Below are 11170 nucleotides of genomic sequence, written 5' to 3'. Positions count from 1 at the left end.
ATCATATCCGCCAGCAGTCTGAGAGACTGAGCTCAGATCAGACAAGGCACACATACATACACGTGCATTCAGTCAGTCAGTCACAGACAGACTCTCTTACGGACAGATAGCCTACAGATACACGTAAGTAACTTTTGTCTGTTTTAAACAGTCACTTATCTTAACTTTAGTCTGTACTTGTATAACTCGTGCACTTTGACAGAGATCGCTATCGTATCGCTACTTTTGTTTCTTTCGTTGAGTTGCGCAAATGTCATCTTCAGTTCAGTATTCTCGACAGGTTGTTTCGGTTTAACCTCACCTTCACTAAACGCAGTTTTATTAGATCGTTGTTGTAAAATGTATTTTTTTTTTAAATGTAGTGATATTCAATCAGTGCCTCAAGTTTAGTAAATGTGGGTTTTCACATTAAAATGTTGTCATATACTTAGTAGTTTAAATTCCTAGATACTAAAGTGTTTTGAACCTAACTAAAGTACACTACAGTATTTACTACTATACAGTTTACTATAAAAAAATCACATTTGTTTAATATTTCAAGTACTTATATTGTAATGCTGTCAACTTCCCCCTATACACTTTCCCTTAAAATCACGATGTTGTATTACAAAAGTATACATGACTCAAACAGCATTGAGCACAGTTATTTCTGAGATCGGTGAATAACGGTGTTGATTTAATAGATTTCTAAAAATCAATATTTTAATATTACATAATAAAAGTTTAATTAATGCATTGTTGACTTTGACGTCATCAATTTGCATATGTAGTATAGAACGCACTGTCAATCAAGTCTATAGTACAGAATTACATTCAATACACTAGAAGAGGAAGTAGGTTCTTCTTTTGTATTGACATTATATTTATCAGGTATTTGACTAAATGACATTGTAATCATTGTTTTGTAAATAGATTGTGGTTATTATTAAGAGTGCAGTTTCTAAATGCTTCCGGGACACAAACAAAACAGAGAGGTGTTCAAAGATAGGTTGTATGAAAGATTGAAATGTGTAAAATGTGTCTGTAATGTTTCTTTTAGAAGATTTAGGGGTTTGCTCTTTAACCTGCACTTAAACTTGTGTAAAGTTCAATATAGGGAGACTGTGGTCTTGTTGTGGTCCTCTTGTCGGGTCTCTTACTCCGGTTGGGAGGCAGATAAATTGTACACCACTTTATTTCTGACAGATTCCTCTTTGTTGCCATGTTTTGGATATTTGACACATTTTTACCTATTGGACTTTAAACATAGTATTGTTTACACTGATTTTGAAGTTTGCTTTCGGTGGGCGACATACAGAAAAATGCTGACGTTCTAATCCCAGCAGTCACCTCAGTAAAGCATTGCTTAAAGTATTACAATATATTTTATTTTTCTAAATGTAATGCACAACAATGCATATGATTAAGAATACGTTTCCAGGGCATTATAGGTCTGCAGTAAAGTGTTATTGTAATTTTACACCGGTAAATGCTGTTCTTCAACAACCTTTAAGATTTGTGATTCGTAGTCACAAAATCTGAGATATTTTGCTGTGAGGATGAGCAATCACATCCTCTCTCATAATATCTCTAAGAATCTCTCTCTCTCTTTCTCTCTGTCTCTCTCATGATTCAAAGTACGTTGTTATCACGCATTGCACAATACATTGAATCACCTCAACACACTGAAAGTTTGATAGACATTCGTCATTCTTTACATTGTATTTAAAACTTTTTGTCTGCTTGGCTGGAATGTTCTCAGTAACGCATAGCAGTGCATTGGTATGAGGATACGGATTAGATCAGATGCTGCCAGGTGCGGTTTGCCAGTCGTGTGTTCTGCACGCTCTGTACTGCAACACCGTCATTTTGCTGTTAAATGAGGAATTTTGCCTGAGCTTATTGCCATGTTGATGTCAGCGCAGAGATGGTAATACTGAGGAAAGAATCTCTTTTGGCAAGACATGAAAACGACCAGGTTGTATGTAAATCTGAATGTCGAGCGCCTGTTGAGAATTTGTTCTTAGACTGGTCTGTTTAAGAGCCGGCCAAGGATGTGCCTTTATTTGGTGTTGAATGCAGAAAATGTTGGTTTTTGCTATAAGGCAAGCATCACAATCACTTTTGCTTATACTTTAGATTAGGGCTTCAAACTGGCCATGTTTGTCTGGTGGATGATGACGCAAGTGAAGATTTACATTGAAGAAGAGATCTAAAGATTATAGAGCCAAATCTAGAGACCAAAATATGATACACTTACGACTGGAAATAACCACCTGGGTATGGATTCAGATGTTAGAGTTAGGTTAGGTTGATTTTGATTCACACACTCTTAGTTTGATTCAATTCAATTCAATTCTCGATTCGATTAAAAAATGTAGGCGTAATACAATTCTTTAGCGATATTAAGAAAAGAAAAGTGAACTTCAGCTTATAAATGGTGAATTAATAAAAATAAATTTAAGAGCCACAATTGGGTACACTAGTAATAAGATTCACGTTAATGAGCTCTTATGTTCAATGTTTGTGGAAATTAAAATGGGAAAAATTTGATTCAGGGCATTTTTAGAACGGAAAATGAAACAAGATTCTTGTAGTTCAGTTGTTAGAGCATTGTAGTTCAAAGGGTTATGGGTTTGATCCTAGAGAGCATACATACACTGTCAGAGAAAATTTACCCCTGCTCTCACTGGGACGGTACCATTTCAAAAAAGTACAGATTTGCACCTTTGAGGTACATATTGGAACCATATAGAACTTATTAGTACCTCAAAACATAATAGTACCTCAAAATACATGTTAGTACCTCAAAGGTACATAATAGTACCTCAAAAATACATTTTAGTACCTCAAAGGTACATAATAGTAACTCAAAAATACATGTTAGTACCTCGAAAATACATGTTAGTACCTCAAAGGTACATAATAGTACCTCAAAAATACATGCTAGTACCTCAAAAATACATTTTAGTACCTCAAAAGTACATTTTAGTACCTCGAAAATACATGTTAGTACCTCAAAGGTACATAATAATACTTTAAAAATACATGCTAGTACCTCAAAAATACATTTTAGTACCTCAAAAGTACATAATAGTACCTCAAAAATACATTTTAGTACCTCGAAAATACATGTTAGTACCTCAAAGGTACATAATAGTACCTCAAAATACATGTTAATACCTCAAAAATACATAATAGTACCTCAAAAATACATTTTAGTACCTTGAAAATACATGTTGTACCTCAAAGGTACATAATAGTACTTCAGAAATACATGTTAGTACCTCAAAGGTACATAATACTAACTCAAAAATACATGTTAGTACCTCGAAAATACATGTTAGTACCTCAAAGGTACATAATAGTACCTCCAAAATACATGCTAGTACCTCAAAAATACATTTTAGTACCTCAAAAGTACATAATAGTACCTCAAAAATACAATTTAGTACCTCGAAAATACATGTTAGTACCTCAAAGGTACATAATAGTACCTTAAATACATGCTAGTACCTCAAAAATACATTTTAGTACCTTAAAAGTACATAATAGTACCTCAAAAATACATTTTAGTACCTCGAAAATACATGTTAGTACCTCAAAGGTACTTAATAGTACCTCAAAATACATGTTAGTACCTCGAAAATACATGTTAGTACCTCAATAGTACCTCGAAAATACATGTTAGTACCTCAATAGTACCTCAAAGATACATGTTAGTATTTCAAAAATACATTTTAGTACCTCAAAGGTACATAATAGTACCTCAAAATACATGTTAGTACCTCGAAAATACATGTTAGTACCTCAATAGTACCTCAAAAATACATGCTAGTACCTCAAAAATACAATACAGTACCTCAAAGGTACATAATAGTACCTCAAAATACATGTTAGTACCTCGAAAATACATGTTAGTACCTCAATAGTACCTTTAAAAAATACATGTTAGTACCTCATAAATATATTTTAGTACCTCAAAGGTACATAATAGTACCTCAAAATACATGTTAGTACCTCAATAGTACCTCAAAGATACATGTTAGTATTTCAAAAATACATTTTAGTACCTCAAAGGTACATAATAGTACCTCAAAATACATGTTAGTACCTCGAAAATACATGTTAGTACCTCATAAATACATTTTAGTACCTCAAAGGTACATAATAGTACCTCGAAAATACATGTTAGTACCTCAATAGTACCTCAAAGATACATGTTAGTACTTCAAAAATACATTTTAGTACCTCAAAGGTACATAATAGTACCTCAAAATACATGTTAGTACCTCGAAAATACATGTTAGTACCTCAATAGTACCTCAAAAATACATGTTAGTACCTCATAAATACATTTTAGTACCTCAAAGGTACATAATAGTACCTCAAAATACATGTTAGTACCTTGAAAATACATGTTAGTACCTCAAAAATACATTTTAGTACCTCAAAGGTACATAATAGTACCTCAAAATACATGTTAGTACCTCGAAAATACATGTTAGTACCTCAAAAATACATTTTAGTACTTCAAAGGTACATATTAAATAGTACCTCAAAATACATGTTAGTACCTCGAAAAATACATGTTAGTACCTCAAAGGTACATAATAGTACCTCAAAATACATGTTAGTACCTTAAAAATACATGTTAGTACCTCAAAGGTACATAATAGTACCTCAAAATAGATGTTAGTACCTCGAAAATACATGTGAGTACCTCAAAGTACATAATAGTACCTCAAAAATACATGTTAGTACCTTAAAAATTCATGTTAGTACCTCAAAGGTACATAATAGTACCTCAAAATAGATGTTAGTACCTCGAAAATACATGTCCCTACGTCAATGGTACATAATAGAACCTCTATATTAGTACCGAATACATATCTATGGTATGATACATATTAGGAGCTTTTCAGAGGGTACTGCCCCAGTGATAACTGGGTTCATATTTTGACAATTATTTTCTATTTTGCATGTACAGTAATTTTCTGTGGAATAAAGCTTCATGCACAAATGCATAAAATGTCAACTAATATGTTTTTTTAGCATTTCTGACATCAATATAGCTCTTATAGTTTAATATTAAGTTGCAGAGCTGCTATTCTTAATGTGTGATTAAAAGGACAACTAACTAGTAACTAACTCGCTCAGTTTGTAATTAGTGATTTTTACCAAACCTTCATTTAATCTCAGGGAGCTCTGAAAGAGATCGCAGGCGTCCAAAGTAGCCCAGTGCCAGACGCACTAAATAACCCATCATCCTTAAATTAAAGCAACATTTCTCTCTATGAGATCATCATCACGGTAAAGTGTTTTAATACATCACACGCCACACAATATTTAGGGTTTCCATGACAACAGGATTACCTTCAGCAGGCTTCAAACTGGATAGCTGTGTTTTTGCATTAGACCTCTGAACTTTTCTTTTCCTCTTTAAACGCCGTTCCATGAGTTCATTGCTTCCTGTGCATTCGATTTATAAAGGGATGCCAAAAAGTGAAAAATGTGCAGCTCTATTCAGAAAAATAATGAAGTGTCAAGATAATAGGGACTTTAGGAGAACATGATCTATACAATATCATCAATAACATGAACACACAATTTAATCGGTGATGTCACAGTCAACATGAAATTGAGATTTACTCCTATTTATTCTGTAACCCTATATCTACCTTATTCTGCATTATACTGCAGTAAATCATCATTACTCGTTGCGCCAAAGAAATGATTATAAAAACATCCAAATCATAAAACGTTCTCATGTTTTTGCTGCTGAATCAAAGATTTTTTATGGATTTAGGAGCAGGGTCAGTGTGAGTTAGTGTAGGTTAGTTACAGGTCATCCGGATAGCCATGTGCTTTTTGTTTTCTCCGGGAATACGAGACCTGTCTATTCTGAGCCTGTCCGCTCTGATATCAATTCTTCTGTGTCACTATTTTTGCACTGCTGTAATGCAAGCTGATCCTCAGAGCCCATTACTGAGACACGGATGTTTATACAGCAACATCATTTTAATGTACCGTCCTGACTGTGGATGTGCGTTCATCTCCGAACATTTATTAGGTGCTACTGCACGAAGTATAATAGGGCCGTCATGTCCTCCAGATGACCTTGTGTGTGATGTGAATCTTGCTATGATACCTTAAACATTCAGGAATGTACAATGTCCTAAATGTACCATTTCAGTAATATTAATACTAATATTAATACTAATATTAAAGGGACACTCCACTTATTTTGAAAATAAGCTCATATTCCACCTCCCCTGGAGTTAAACATTTGAAGAGTTTCGTTGCAAAACGAGATAACCACCATTTTTTTAATTGTTCAGAAATCTTGTTTTTTGGTTGTGCATTCCAATTAATTTCAATGCAACTGCAGTTGGTTTGTTTTGATTTAAACCGTCATAACTTAAAAAATATAGCTAAGTAGCACCATAAATCAAAATAATAACATGATAACATAATAATAAACATGTTTTTACAAAAATGTAAAAAAATGGATTTATCTCGTTTTGCAACAAAACGAGATCATTTGATTCTTACCGTTTTGGAATCCATTCAGCTGATCTCCGGGTCTGGCGGTACCACTTTTAGCAGAGCTTAGCATAATCCATTGAATCCAACTAGACCATTAGCATCGCGCTCAAAAATAACCAATGATATTACGCAGCGCCCGAAAATAGTCCCCTTGGTTACTTTCAATAGCAGGGGACTATTTTCGGCTGCTGCGTAATATCACTACGCCTCCTGCAGCCATGTTACGGCAGCAAAGTCCTTGATTATTACGCCAGAATTAAAGTATAGTTCCTAGCCTATCGACCTAGAAAATCGCAACTTTTAATTTTCCGTCAGTCTTAGTAAACTATGTAACTACAAAAGAGGCAAATTTTAAATAGGAAAAATATTGAAATCTCTTTGGTAATTTTTGAGTGCGATATCTAATCAGATTCAATGGATTATGCTAAGCTATGCTAAAAGTGGTAGCGCCAGACTCTGAGTTTGGCTGAATGGATTCCAAAACTGTAGAAATCAAATGTTTAACTCTAGGGGAGCTGGAAAATGAATGTATTTTCAAAAAAAGTGGAGTGTCACTTTAATATTGATATTAATAATAATAAAAAAGTTTTATTTATAAAGCGCCTTTCCCAAGCTCAAAGTCGCTGAGGTAGAGATATGTACCTGAAACCAATATGCACGTTCCTTTGTTACTTTGAGGTACTAATGTTTTTTATTTTCGCATTGTGACATTATTTTTATGTCAGTTTTGCATAAATGTTTTCAGTGACGATAAGCGCAACGTAATATGTAAATTAGTTATGTTCACCAATTTTTCACAGGTGCCTCCAAAGAACGAGACTCATTTAAAATGCTTAGTCATCTCAGCAAATGGTTTTCCTCCTGAGTGCTCTGCCAAACTTGTATGAGTGTCTTAAGATAAATTTCCTCCTGTAAAGGGTCAGACAGTCTCGACAAGAGTCAGTCCACAGCTGCACCGTCTCACACTTATACTTCTGTGTGAATAAAGGATTTTCTCTTCACTTACTGTAGATAACGCATCGTTCGTACTTCTGTTCAAGACAGCTTTCTTTAATGTTGGCAATGGTTCATAAACCACATGTCTGTGCTTATGAAACTGGGAGTGCTGGGGAAAGGTTAGGCTCCCGTGAGGGATTCTGGGAAACATTGTTTTCTGAGATTGCCATGCAGCTATCAGGCGCAATGTTTGTCTGCACATCAGATGGAGGTTCCTTCCTGGTTTTCTTTGTTAAAGGTGGTAATTAACGCCAGATCTCGCCGGGTTTCCTCATTGACATCGGCTTCCTTTGTTTGGTCTGATAGCTGGAAGCTCTTTGCAGCAACAACAGCACAATGCACGCTCCGTGCGTGGGATCTGTTTTTCTTGCGGTCAGCCAGACTGTGTCGTATTGGACTCTGTCCTCTTAAAATAACATAAAAGGTTCTCATGCTAATGAATGGGTGTGGACTTGTGTTCATTATTTTGGATACAGTCACACAGCAAGCAAGCCAAATGTAATAACAGAGCTAAATCAGTGCTTTATATACAATTTGTATATAGTGTTGCTATAGCTCAATTGGTAGAGCATTGTGTTAGACGTGCAAAGGTTCAATCCCCAGGGAAACACACACGTACAGTACTGCTAAAATGTTTACTTTGTAATTTACTTTCATATGCATAAATGTAAATATACAATTATAAGTAAAAGTATTGTGTTGGTGTGCCATCTTTAGTCTTGACAAGGCCGTGCTGTTGAAGGATATTTAACATCCCTGGAAATCCCATCAATGCATTAAAAATTACAGTTAGTTGTGTTTTAATAACAGCACTGTCACAGTAATTCCCAGTAATTTCTTTTTCCAGTGGGTGTATGCAGAAGTCCTGTACGTCTTCACGGGTTTAACTGGTGTTTTGTGGGTTCAAACCGTCTGCCCGCAGTGACTCTTTCCATTCTGTCAGATGGTGAAGTCATGGTATGCAAGTCAGCACAATGCAAAGCCCAAATGAAGAGGACACTGTGCTACCTCTCACTGCCCATGAGGAATGCTTCTGCAGACGGATCTAATAGCTGGTCTCCTCCATCCCTGCAGCTTAACATGCCAGACTTTCTTAGTTATAGTTATTGACACATTTTAATTTAGGCTTCCAAGCAGACGTGCTAAAAGACCACATTTTACTGTTGTTTTGTGTTAAGATGCAGTGACTACTGTTGTGGTAGAGCTGATGCATGCTTAACATGAGTAGGGCTGCAACAACGAATCTATAAAATGGAGAAAAATCAATAATGAAATTGGTTGTTAAGTCAGACGCCTTTTCTTTAAACAGCGCGAGCTGCTTGCTTAGTCAGGAACGTTTTCTTCATACAACACAACCCTGCTGAAGAATCCAGCTAAGACCAGCATAAGCTGGTGAGCTGGTTTTAGCTGGTCTCCAGCTTGGTTTAAGCTGGTTTTGCTAGTGTAGCAAGCTGGTCTAGCTGTGTTTTGGTCACTTTTTAAGTGTAAACCACCTTAAACCAGCTTGGTCTTAGCTGGATTTTTCAGTAGGGAAGCTGCACGTTTATCAGACGCTTCTTCTTCTCACCGCACGACCAGCTTGGTTAAAAGCAAAGCAGTGTTGCCAGGTCTTCTGCCTTTCGGTGGAGTTCTGAATTGGGCTACTTTTAAAGTAGTTAAAGGGATAGTTCACCCAAAAATGAATATAATGTCATAAATGACTCATCCTCATGTCGTTCCAAACTCGTAAGACCACCGTTCATCTTCAGAACACAGTTTAAGATGTTTTATTTTTAGTCCGAGAGTTTTTTGACCCTTCATTGAAAATCTACGTACGGTATAGTGTCCATGTCCAGTCTAAAGTCACGTGACTGCAGTGTCGCGTATATCTTGTTATCCTCTGACATGTTTGTGAAGTTTTTTTTCAAACTTTCAGTGTGCGTCTCCCTTAGACAGTAGATGAATACCGGGTGAATGAAAAACAATAAACAGATGGGGCGCGCAGATGGCACGTCAGCCGCGTCACTGCAGTCACGTGACTTCAGTTTCACGCATGCGCTTCACAACAGAAGACGATGCTGAATGAAGTCGTAGTTTTTTGTTATTTTTGGACCAAAATGTATTAATTTTTGTATTAATGTTAGTTGATGGCAGTACAGTTATTCATTTAGTTCATGGTGCATTAATTAATGTTAACAGTTACAACGATTGATTTTATGAATGTAGTAGTAAATGCCAAAATTAACAGTACCAAGATTACTAAATGCTATAGAAGTATTGATCATTGTTAGTTCATTTTAGCTAATGTTACCAAAATTAGCAACGCATTTTGCGTCATATTTGACCTCAGAGTCAGAGCACATAATAATTCCGCGCCCTCTCTAGGGGTGAATCTAGATATAAACATTAAGAAATGGACTTTGAACTATCATCTTTGTACACAGTTAATCTGCAACCATGCAAAATGATGGCGCCAGCGCTGTTGCGTCTGGGTTTGTAGATTTCAATAATAATTAATTGCATCCAGAATGAAGCACACACATGATGAAAATCTTAGAAAAGTGAAGAACTGGTCATATTTTGGCAATGAAACAAAGTGAAAGATGAAAAGATGCTTAATAGATTTTGAGGTTGTATGCAAAATCCACTTAAAAATCTCCCCTTAGTTTCAATGGGCATAATGCCTCGGATGAAAGTTTCAGACTTTGTTCAGAATGGATACTACACACTTTTCTTATTATTTTTGCAGTATCTGTACAATATGCAGTTGCAGAAATGTGTTTATTTCTGAAAGGTCCTAAAAGACAAAAGTTTTTTGGTGTCTTTGTGTGAGGTCTACTGAGACAGTAAATGGGTCTAATTCAACATTAACAAATGTGATTGTCATTTAACAAAATTTTTGCAAATCACTGGATTGCTTAAAATAATCAGCAGCACAAGACATGATGTTGTCTTTTTTATAATTTGACATTTAAGTTGAAAGTGGGCTTAGGGTACGAATGTGGGCTTTTTTTACACTTAGCAAATACAACCTGATTGTAAAGTGTTACCAGGAAATGGTGTTTGCGGCTGAAATTTTTGTTCAGTTTTCGTCCAGCGAGGTGCCTGCACAGAGTCTCTTCTCACTTCTCATGTAAATAAGAGGTGTGGTCTGTTGCAGAAGTATGTCAGGCGGCTGACTGATGGAATGCAGTGCATGTGAACGCGTGAGCTCGACTGACTCCAGAGGGAGTTCATCTAACACCCGCATGACAAGAGCTGACACATCTCTAGGTCAACAAAACAATTTCCTAAACACACCACCAGTGCTGAGACCCTGCATGCCTTAAACTGCCTGTACATAACAAACAAAGTTTATAATATGCACAAATATATATTGTACTGTGAAAGGAAGCTAGGACTAACTTTTATGCATTTGACAGATGCTTTTGTTGAATGTGACTTACAGGGCTTATCCTAGTCCCAGACTAAAATGCATGTTTGAACTGCCTTCATTTAACAACACCTTGTACTGATATATCTTAACATATTAATACAATTTTCGATATGCATTACAATAATGCTTTGAGTTTGTAAAATCTATTTGAATAATAAAAAAATATATATTTAAAAACTGAAAATTATATAACAGCATACATGTTTCACATTCTTTCTGGTAAAAGAAAAC

The 11170-nt window shown here is 35.6% G+C and overlaps 1 protein-coding gene across 11 annotated transcripts in view; it reads left to right on the top strand.

The window, feature by feature from the left end:
- Window positions 1-11170, top strand: part of mical2a (microtubule associated monooxygenase, calponin and LIM domain containing 2a) — an 82158-nt gene continuing 70988 nt past the window's right edge. For all 11 annotated transcript variants that reach the window (XM_055213980.2, XM_055213974.2, XM_055214013.2 and 8 more), the window contains exon 1: window positions 1-123. The gene's annotated coding sequence lies outside the window, so the exon portion shown is untranslated. The remainder of the gene's footprint in view (window positions 124-11170) is intronic.

Source organism: Misgurnus anguillicaudatus, chromosome 21 (assembly GCF_027580225.2).
Source record: "Misgurnus anguillicaudatus chromosome 21, ASM2758022v2, whole genome shotgun sequence".
In the NCBI taxonomy this organism is placed as follows: domain Eukaryota; kingdom Metazoa; phylum Chordata; class Actinopteri; order Cypriniformes; family Cobitidae; genus Misgurnus; species Misgurnus anguillicaudatus.
The sequence above is the reverse complement of the archived record's forward strand: the minus strand, read 5'-3'. Positions and strand labels throughout refer to the sequence as shown.